The sequence below is a fragment of the Phalangium opilio genome, unplaced genomic scaffold, assembly GCF_054372755.1.
Source record: "Phalangium opilio isolate 3A_F unplaced genomic scaffold, DU_Popi_V2 ptg000070l_1, whole genome shotgun sequence".
Classification (NCBI taxonomy): Eukaryota; Metazoa; Arthropoda; class Arachnida; order Opiliones; family Phalangiidae; genus Phalangium; species Phalangium opilio.
Genome location: NW_028324182.1, coordinates 5,922,080 through 5,930,655, shown reverse-complemented (window position 1 = coordinate 5,930,655; position 8,576 = coordinate 5,922,080). Strand labels below are relative to the sequence as shown.

The following is an 8,576-nucleotide window of genomic DNA, read 5'->3' as shown; positions in this document are numbered from 1 at the left end:
ACTATATACGTACCGTATACATGTCTATCCTCTAGACATGCATCACGGATGATGGTTGTTCACTAATATAAACTCAATGATGTTGAAGGTGGTTTTCAAGGTATCTCCTAGCTTGGTTGAATAACATGGTCTGGACTATGAAACTACTATACATCTATTTGATTAGATGAAATATAATTAGATTGGGATATAGTTTGAAACCTGTCTTACAACGGTGGTGACTATGGTGATAGCCATATGCAGGGTGTTTCTTAAGTTGAGAGGGATGTTCTCTGGGCGATTTCGGGTTGAAAATGTAATTTCTGTGACATTTAATTTGCCCTAAGGGACGCTGTTTTCAAGTTATGTTTGGAGTATTTTACGGAGAACCCCTTAAATTTTATTAGAAATCGTTGTCTTAATCAGTTTCTTAATTAAATTTAAGGGGTCATCCATAAAATACTCCAATCTAAACTTGTGATAGAACATCCCCCTTCATTTCAATAAATCTTACAGAAACACCCTGTATATTGTTTTGCCCAACTCGTTTCAAGTTTTTAGTTTTTGCAAAGAGCTCTTGAATGTTATGCACACTTTCAAAAACAAAATAGTAGCAGTTTTTCATTCATGAACAGACTTGGTTTATAAAATATTGACGACTTAAACGAAGTTTATATCATATACCCAAAACCCTTCTTAATATTTAAGTATTTATTCCAAATTTATTCTTTTTGAGCAAACATATTTTTACTGAATTTCAATCTCATTTTATATTTTTGTAACGCTCTTATCCATTATTTATTTCAATTTACGAAACTTTCCAGTGTGTTTCTCATGGAAATTACAATTTCCTAACCTTCGGCAAACACGAAACTTTTACAGTAGATTACCTAAGTTATACAATTTAGTAATTTCAATTTATTTTTAAAATAGTGTACACTCAAATCAAATTAATTTTAAATGCGAGTTAATTTCCATTTGGAAAGATACAGAATTATTTGGAAAAGAGAGAGAGAGATAGAGTTATACTTAGCTGAAACAGGGATAGATTTAATTTTAGAAGTAGGAATGGAGAACAGAGTATTCTGGGCGGACCCCCTTCCACGGGACGGAAGGGAATGAAAGAAGGGGCGGGTCATAGCGACAGACTTAACAAGAAATTACGTATTTTTCGCCGTCCCCGTCAGCAACGTCATCAAAATGTAATTTAAGTGAGCCAATAAGATAATTTAAACTTTTCGTTACGTGTTGGAGGGAGGGGCTCTATACTGGGCTAGGAGTCGGACTAACCGAAATACTAACAGTTCTCCATTCCTACTTCTAAAATTAGATCTATCCTTGGCTAAAATTATGGATTTTTGTGACTGGGCGTTTTGTGGGCTGAAAATCGCAGGGTTTGCGTGAATGCCTTTTAATCCTCTTAGGTTTAGTCTGGGTCCGTTCTCCGAACTGGTTTGGGAAAAACGCTAGGGGTTTCGAAACGGAAATAGCTCGAAATTTTTCAGGAAACTATAGCTTCAATCGGAAATTTGGTTAATTCGCGAACGGTCTATAATTGGGTGGAGCTGCGGTTTTGCTTAATTAAAGACATAACTTATCAGATACGATGTAATAATTCTTCCCTAGCAATTTTACATTTGGTGGTAAGCTTAGGGGCAAAAGAGATAAAGAGAATTGCGTAATGACGTCATTATACGGTTTCCGATCTGTATTTCTGGCTATTACAGCTGATTTTTTCCTATGAGGTTTTGTATGTGATAGAATTATGCCTATATTTCGTGAAAATCCATGTACCTAAATTTAACTCTATGGCGCAGAGAAATTTAATTGCTTTGGGGCGTTTGAAATAAATTCATTTTACTTTTAATATTGACGCAACATATACAATTTAGAAAATTTAACTTTAAACTTACTTTAAGGCACTTCTTTTTAAAACTAAGATACCAGGTACTTCTTCTTATTAGTTTAGTTGAACCGCATCCCTAAATTTAAAATTTCTTCAAATAAATGAATCCTGATAGTAAAATATTCCGGTATTATTTATATTATTTTACATTTTAGAATTTCTAAGCGTATTTGCTATGTAAATATTAAATGCTAGTAATTTTCCCTGATCCAAAAATGTTTAGCGTAGACCTTTTTTTCCTTAAAACATAAGAAGAACCATACTTGTAAACCTTGCGTTAACACAATCAGTAATTTTTATATTTAGTTTCAGAAATTAAAATTTGGAATTTAAATATTTATTTATTTATTTATTTATTTAAAAGTTTGTTCCTATAGTTTAATCCAAGAAAAATATATCTTTGTGAATATTTAGTCCAAGTGCATTATAAATTAAATTAAATAAAATTAAATTTACAATTTACATATATTGATCACCTACCATTGAGTTTCCATGTCTAAATAGAGGAATAGCTTGTCCCCCTGCAGTCTATAATCCATCCGTCTCTATAAGACAAGCTTCGCAAAATGTGATACACCTTTGTTTTAAATAAGCGTTGATTTTTATTATACAAATAAGAGAAGGTGGTCGCCTACTCTCCTTTAGATGTAGAATTATCATGGCCCCTTTTAAATTGCTAATGTTTTAAAAGATAAGCACTTTGCACCCATATTGATCGGACGCGGGAGTTTACGTACGTTACTTTTCCGCTTTTAATTTGGAGAATTTTGCTCTCTACGCCTGTCACACCGAGCCTTGGTGTCCCTGTTAAAAAAGTCTGTCCTAAAACGAAACATTTATTATTCACGGTGGCTGAATTCTTAATAAATTCTACTTTGTAAAAACGGATGAGACTCGGGAACCAGTTTTAATGGAGATCCGACAAATTTCCAAATCCTAACGAAACTTTCATAGCCCGGCTTTTTACCTCGCAAGCTCCCAAGTGAATCATTCCCATTCTTTCCCTATAACCTTATTCATTCCTCCGCTTTCCAACACTTTAACCTTTAATACACTAGGATAATAAGCCTCTTCCATGTAAAAAAGAAAGGGGATAGGCATTGGGACATACAAGAATATAGGATAAACTGTATATTCTCTATTATGCGAGAGGGTTGATCCATTGCTGCCTCTGCGCACTCTCTGAACCCAAAACGTCTAGAGCGCAGGCTCCAATGGAAGGTAAAGTGTCTTTCCTTCTTATTTAGGTCGAAGAGGCTTATACTATTTGAGCGGCTTGGAAAGCTACAAAAATCGATAGATATCGAGTGTAGGGTTTAACTTTCTCTTATGTTCTCAACTACGTAAAACTTGTCGTAATACTTTAGCAAGAGTAAATCAATTAAGAGTGTCTAACTCAAATGCTGCATGGACATAACGGATCGGCATCAGTTTAATAACATTACTTTACATTTTGATCCGCGCGTGAAAAATGTGTCAATTGAGTTTTGAGTATAAACATCTCAGGCCGCATATCGAATTTTTGAAATCAGGTTTCCTCAGGAAAAAAAAACAAAATCAAATAAGGAAAAAGGGGCACCGGTCTCTTAGGGGATGTTGTCGTGATGATGTTTTCAAAGCTCACTGTAGGGCGTCCTCTCTGTATTGAATTTTTGTACCGGCATCAAAAAATATTTGCGCGAAGGAATTCCCTCGTCTTCCACGTTGTAATTTACGTACATCTGTATTCGATTAATATCGAAATCAGTCTCAACTGATACAGCGGATTGAAAAGTTGGGGTATGTTTCCTGTCCATGCAAGCCGCTGAGAGGCTACATTCGTAACTTTTGTCTAATCCCGAAAACATTGCTTGTTTTAGAATTGGAAAGTTTTGAGAAAGTCGTATCGTTCTTAGCTAAAACGAGTTTCGAATAAAAACGCTTCTTCGCGAGTGAAATGGAAATTATTTTTATTTTTCATTCTTTCTGGAAGGAAATCATTTTGCAAGGTTTAGTTTGGCGATTTTGTCTCGACTCCCTTGGCGTCTCTAGATGCATTTTATAATAAAAGCGACTAGTATTATTTCTTGATTTCTATCAACTTCGTTTCCTTCCAATTCTTCGGGTCTCGGGAGAAAATTGTGTGACATGTTTACGAGATTTCAAAGAGATTATTTTGCCAAATCGAAATAAAAAATAGATTTGACAATAGGTAATTTGTTTGTTTTCAAGTTTTTCGCAGACTCGTGAAAATAACAAGATACAACAGCGGTTGAGACTTGATCATTGCTTTTCTTTTCTTTTTCTTGTGCTAAACGACTACAATATATCGTAACCTCCATCCTGTCTAGACTTAAAAGAAATATTTTACAGCTATGCTTTTATATTTCTATGGGAAGATAAAACGGCGTTTCTAAGTTAAGCGAGAGCACAGGCGAATAAAATATTAAGTTTTCCAAAACTCATTAATAAGTTTTATTTCTGATTTTAGATCGATGAAAATTTTCACATCTGTCACTTAAAAGTTTTTTCTTGCCATTGAAATCACGACTCAAATCAGGGATTTGTAGAAAAGGAGTTGTATTGCCGGGGTGAACAACTATCCTACACCTAGAGATTAGACTCCAACAGTGGTTACTTCATGTCACGTGGGCTACTACTTTTTGTATATTGAGCTACTATTTTGCGCCCTCTCTCCAACACAAAATGAACTATTTTCGAAAATGTTTTGTACTGACTACAACGAACGGACGCTGTTTTTACTTATCGAGATTTTCACGAGAGGGCAGTTCATAGTAGTCGTTTGCGGGAGCTCTGATGCCCTTTGCCACGTGATAAACCATATACCTGGTTTTCCATTTCTCCCTTTGTGGAGATTAAGATTTACCAGTCTAAAAACACGCGTAAAATTCCTCTCCTTTTCTACTCCTCCCTGGATAGAGGATTTAGTAATACATTAGTTCTGTTCTCCGTCAACACTCGTGTGTGAAACTATTGAATCATTTTACGAAAGTAAACAAAAAAATGTAGAACTGAAATAAAAACATTCTTGAATAATCGGAGTACGTAACCGCCATTGAATTGTTTTTTTGCGCGAGTTATTTTGGTATGGGACTGTGCCAGACTTTCTGTTTTCGTGGCAAGGAAATTAGTAGGATAAAAGCGGATCTTCAATTATAGTTACATTATGTCGACCATAATTCACTCCCTAAAAAAACCATCGGAAAAAGGCAAAGCTCATTTCTCTCGCTTTTCTGAGCATTGTATAATGCCTTTTCTCTGTTTAAAACCACTGTTTAGATCGGTCACGTAATGTTTCTTATGACAAAAAAAAACCTAGAGAACGCCAAAAAAAGAAGAGAAACCGTTTAAAAGCAATCTCCTGTCCTAAAAGGGTTACTAGAAAAAAATTTAAGGGTTACCAACCAACTGTCTGTAATATGGGTAGTCCCCATTAATGCGATATTATTAAAAAAAGGTATTTGTTAAATTTAAGGAATATTTATTGAACTGGGTTAGGAATAATTAAGCATTAATTGAACTGATGGTGCAATTATCTTTGGCGAGGAGTTGGTCTTTACCATGAGATGATATGTTTTCTTAAACAAAGTGGTGGACCACAAAACCACGTGGAGTCAATTTTCGCCTCGTTCTCGCGCTATAGGTTTTGTCATAAGTTTATAATGCCTCTAAGTAGAGAAATGGCTGCTACTCCTATGGCAATAGTGTTTGTCTGGCTCCCGTTAATGAAACCCTATACTCTCTCCGTATCATTTATCACCTCAACTTCAATACAAAATTGTACTGCCTAGCCTAGCGTTTCTTTTATCCCTTTTAGAATGTTTCAGGACTGAAACCGCCTCTATCACACGAGAGAGAGGGATTTTGGGGTTGCTTAAGTAAAATTCGTCCCCCCCCCCCCCCCAATGCTTGCCTATACGAAACGTAAAAATCTCGACCCATTTAGTAATCGTCTCGACCGCTTGGTGGCTGCACCGCGACAGAAATTTCCAAATTTTCTCTCTTCGGATCTTAGCGCTATACGAGTTCTGACGTCACAGTAGCCTGCAGAAGATGCCCAGTTATAACCCGTATTTGTGTACTTAGAGGCATAATAAACTTATGCTTTTTTTAAGGCTGTATAATTACAAATAAAATGAGATTGTGTCGTAAACCCTTTATCTCCTTTCTTTTTCTTTTGTAGCGGCACGTGGGTAGCGAATGGAAAATTAACTACTTAAAATTATTCTTCACGTTTACTTAACCGCGATTATTTTTCTCTCCTCGTCGCTTGGTGGCGCGCGCGTCGCTTAATTAATTTTGCAACGGTATCGTAAATATAGTTAGAGCTAACCCCAACCTCGCAATACAAAGCACATCGTTTTGAAAATGGTGTGTGTGTGTGTGTTGTAAGTCTTCCGGTGCTTAGGTAACTAATTGTCTAAAAAGCTTCTTAATAACGATACCAAACAGTAAAGTGGCTCCGGGGCCACTAATTATTTTAATTGCGCCGTAACGTTCATAGTACAACCCTATAACCCTTTTCCCCGTTCTACTGTTTAGTTCTATCGTTAATAATTTTACTACAGTCAGTCGAAAGTAGATAAGCTTGAAGATATCACGAACAATTAATAATTGTTCGGAACTTATCAGATGTACTTTTGGGTGGATTCATTTTAAATCGTTTCCGATTAATTGATTTGAGTAATTTAACTTTCTTCCCCTTTTTAACTTCGTCTCTTGCTCTCTTAAAAACTAAATAATTGGAAAGCATTAATAAAGCCACGTTTACACGAGGTACTTTGAAACCGTTTTGGAAAGGCCGAGGCGTAACATTTTGCTGTTAAAAGTAAATGTCTTTCATGAGAACATGCAATTACTAGTCGGCTTTAAAATATTAATAAATAATATTCTTCCCAAGTTCTATGGTTTCCTGAGTTAGTTTTTGATTAAAATACGCTTTGTTAAGGAAATTTCCAAACTCCATTCTGATAAGCGCTACAAACAATTTTTGCGCTTTTTCTTTCCACACGCTAAAAGTTGGACTTCCGAAAGTTTCGTATATTGATTTCGAATAATAAATTAAGGCCGCGTTATACATAGACTAATTGCTTGATATTATCAAGCTAAACAAATTCAAGCCTTCCATAATGTTCGTGTTCTTTAAAATGACCAAGCCTGATAAAAGGTGAAAAGCGTGGCGTCGAAATAGACAAACTCTTCGGATAGATTATATTACTAACTTACATATTCATTGTTTGGTTCCTTTATAGGCGAATAAATATAAAATGTTCGGTTTAATCTATTAGCTGGCCGCGCTCGGACCAGCAAAGGATAACTCTTGTCTGCAGTCTCTTTTGTTTTCAGTCAAGGGGGGGGGGGTATCTGACTTTGTACTAAATTGCCACACTTTATCAAAACGGGTTTCCAAGCTAGCTTCTATTCTATATAAATAGACGAAAGGCGTCAACCTGTATAACCCCACTTAATTTGTATCTTTCGCAATCGGAAAAACGTTCTTCGGGAAGTGTTAGGTCACCCTTACGTGGTCCGTTTTCGTTTTATTCAATGGGGCATGTTCAATAATTGTTCAGTTAATGTTGAGTAGCGTTAATGATAAAGATTTATATCGAAATCGAGGGCATCAAAGTTTTAATCTTTCACTGCCCTAAAGAAATAGTGGATCTTCTGGAAACAGGCGGACCAATGGTTGGATACCTAGGTTGTGTTTAGTTGATGTTGGCAATTAATTCCGGGCTTATAGAGAAGGGGGTATATAAGAATATCAGGAAGGGGATATGAGTTGGGGGGGGAGTGAAGACGAATATAATGGAAATGGGTTGCCCCGCCCTTTCTCTTGGTATACACACCTAATAGCCAGTTCGCCCCAAACAATTAGCGGTTTCAATGCGAACTCTCTCTCTCTCTCTCTCTCTCCCCCTGCACTCCTACCCCTTTTTCCTTCGAAAGAAAGGCAGTTACAAGGTGCTTGCCCGAATAAGAGGGAAGGGGGGGTTCAAGGGGGTGACTAACTTTCCGCGAGAACGCCGGCAATTAACCAAAAGTAGGGCATTTGCAAACTAATGAAATTGGTGCTGGACTCGGGCGATTGCTGAACATAAATCATGCTCCCACTTCCCAGCCAGCCACACACGTATCAGGATACGAAAACGCTTAGAGTATATTCGGGTATATTAGATGACGCGGTTGAGAAACAACTCTTTATTACGATAGGAATATCGGGATAAACCTCACCTTCAGAGGGTATCCAATTTCAGTGTGGTGGGTGACTTAAGAGCTGAGACATCATAATAAGGCATCCAGGAAAGCATTTCGCTACTCCCTGTTGACCCGGATAATTCTAATACAAAGGTACCGGTGACAGTGGACTATGACGCACGCCCAATAAATTCCTGTTTTTTGGGCCAATTCCTCGGTCTTCTTGAATTTTCTTGGGTATTGCGATTTCATTTGCTTACAAGTATGCACCATCTCATCTAGAGGTAAACACGAGTCTAAGACAAGCGAGAATGGCCGTAATGCGTGCAAGGCGGCTTTGTATACGTCACCCCTTTCTAACTTTACACCTTCCAGCGCTCTTTTCTCTTACACGGAGCTTTCGGGCCTTGGAATAGAATCTCCTCTTAAATTATTAATGACGCGCTGGCGAGTTAGAAATGGCCCAAAATGTTTTATTGTTTAAAAGCAGCCT

At 36.9% G+C, this 8,576-nt stretch overlaps 1 long non-coding RNA gene across 1 annotated transcript in view; it reads left to right on the top strand.

The window, feature by feature from the left end:
- The window catches only part of LOC149661265 (uncharacterized), a 113,307-nt gene that overhangs the window by 70,029 nt on the left and 34,702 nt on the right, over nucleotides 1-8,576 (top strand). The window lies entirely within an intron of this gene.